This window comes from Pygocentrus nattereri, chromosome 13 (assembly GCF_015220715.1).
Source record: "Pygocentrus nattereri isolate fPygNat1 chromosome 13, fPygNat1.pri, whole genome shotgun sequence".
Classification (NCBI taxonomy): domain Eukaryota; kingdom Metazoa; phylum Chordata; class Actinopteri; order Characiformes; family Serrasalmidae; genus Pygocentrus; species Pygocentrus nattereri.
The window spans coordinates 21,780,456-21,782,983 of NC_051223.1; positions in this window are offsets into that span (position 1 = coordinate 21,780,456).

Below are 2,528 nucleotides of genomic sequence, written 5' to 3' on the forward strand. Positions count from 1 at the left end.
CTGCAAAAGTAGATCAATTGTAGCTAGCTACACATTTTGGGAAAGTAGCTACAAAGTAGCTAACTACTAATTTTCAGTAGCTATCCCAACCCTGCCTGCCTCGCTAGAGGTGACTTGCTTCTGTCTCAGCCATTTCAGCAGTGCTGTGCGATTGTTCTCTCTTGGCGCCTGTTCCGTAAGAGTGTTCGCCTTTAAAGTGCATGGTTTCCTGCATTTCACTCTGTGCCGACACCACAGTATTATGATTAAAAGAAAGAAGAGAACTGCAAATGTTTCGTAAACTTACTGTCTGAGCATTTATAGCCGCTTCCCTTAGTCATTTGCCTTCTGCTCATGTCGTACCATGTAGGTGGATTTTTGTACAGGCATGACATTCACCCGCAGCACAGAGCGTGAACTCATAGGTATAATTTACATGGCATTAACCCTTGTATGGTGTTCGGGTCTGTGGGACCCTATGGTGTTCGGGTCTTTAGTGTTTACTAAAATAAAAAAATAATGCAATGTATTATTATTTTAACTCCAGATTCATTGGTCTTTGCTCATTTTCTGGATGATATGGACAGGCTGCTGACTGGTTACAGCTGCTAAAGGAAAACCCTACAGTGACCACTTGTGATATTTTAAATGTGGTATTTGTATGTAAATTTGTATGTAGCAATAAAAAAAACAATAAATGTGGTGGGTCCACCAGACCACTGAGGAACAAAAACACGAACACCACACAAGGGTTAACGTAGTATATCTCATCACCCAATGATAGCTCGTCACGAGGCACAGGCCTACCGTTTCCTTTTAGCTTACTTAGGTGTTAAAGATTTAAATGGGCTTCAGAGAGTAATGAGATTACTCATTACTTTCAAGAAAAAAGTTAATTCATCCCATTATAGTTCAAAAGTAGCAGCAGTTTGTAATGATTACATTTTAGAATAACTACTCCAATCTCTGACTTCTCATCTGATCTCTACCCAAAATTTAAATATCACCAAAGCAAGATTAGATGTGCAAAATGTGTGCTGAGTCTGACAATATATGTTATCAAAGTTACTGTTATGTATTTTCATATTTCAGAGGAAAGACCTTTGGAGCAGACCAAGGAGAGTATCAGTCATACAGTTTTCATATTTCATTCACTATTTTCAAAATTCATATATATTTTTTTTAATGTCATTTTTTTATGTCTTTAGAATCTACAGAACAAAACATGCAAATATCCAAATCTGCTTAAAAAAAAAAAGGTAGACGTATCATTTGTTAATCTATGGTCAATTTATTTTACTAACAAAGTTTACCAGTGCTTGAAAACATTGTTTTACAGACACATAAAACATGAAGACACAGCAAGTAACCAGAGCTGGTGAGGGTCTGTATTTAGTATGAGCTCATTTGCGTAATACCAGTTTGATTCAGAGAAGTAAAACGGGCATGTGGTGTACCTCCAGGGAGAACACTGCTGTATGTTACACAAATAGTTCCTGATTTATAATCGTTGTGAAGAATATTGAAGTTTAAAAGCTGTTCTCAGCCCATATTCCAAGGTTAAACAATGTTTCCTAGCAGTATGCTATGACATGTTCTTAAAAGGGCTGGACTGCTGTGAGCTTGTTTTTATTACAGTAAAGTAATTGCCATATTTAAAACAGCACTATACACATTTACACTAACATATTGAATTGCTGGAACGTACGGACTATAATGTCTTTTGGGGACACAGCACAGGGCTGCCGCTTCTATGTGTTCTTACCCACCACCCACGCACTACAGGCTAATGGTGGGACGAGCATGTGATTGCAACACGATGTGTGCTTTTTCATGAAACTACTCACATCCATTATTCCCCCCCCCCCCCCCCCCCCCCCGGCTCAGCAATGACCTTTTGGCAACGTATGACTGCTATGCCAAGTCAAAGTGAAATTAATCGGTGTTTTATAAAAAACACTTTGTATTGCCTTTAAAGACATTAATTTGATTCACAGTCATTTGAGAGCCAGCTTTAGAGCACTGCTGAGCTCAGCAAGCAAGCAATGCATTAACAAACCTCACTGTTTGCCTAAGCAGCAGATAAAAACATGCCTAAAGAGTTCACAACCATGCACTAGCTGCGCTTCAACAATACATTCTATTACAATAGACTTTCCCAGGGAACCAACAAGTTTACAGATAAAAACAGATCACGCACATATGGTGCTTACATAAGCTTTAAGAGACATGCCCAGGGACATGTCCCTCCACACATACTTTCTGTCAAGCCATTCTCAGTTACCAGTGCCAGGAATCACAATCAGTAAACAAAGAAAAAACAAACAGTAGTGCACTATCCAAGAGGTCTTGTCTCTATAAACATCACAAAAGTTGGGGAAAAAAAGACAAAGAAAAATAAATAATTAAATAAAAATGATAAACCTCAGAGGACTCATTCAATTGTGCTACGTGCCAGCATCTTAATTTATTTACGTGGGAGGCCTGAGCCAGCAGCAGCGTCATCTTATTCGGGTAACTGTGGAAAATAACTACGTAAACAGTAAAAC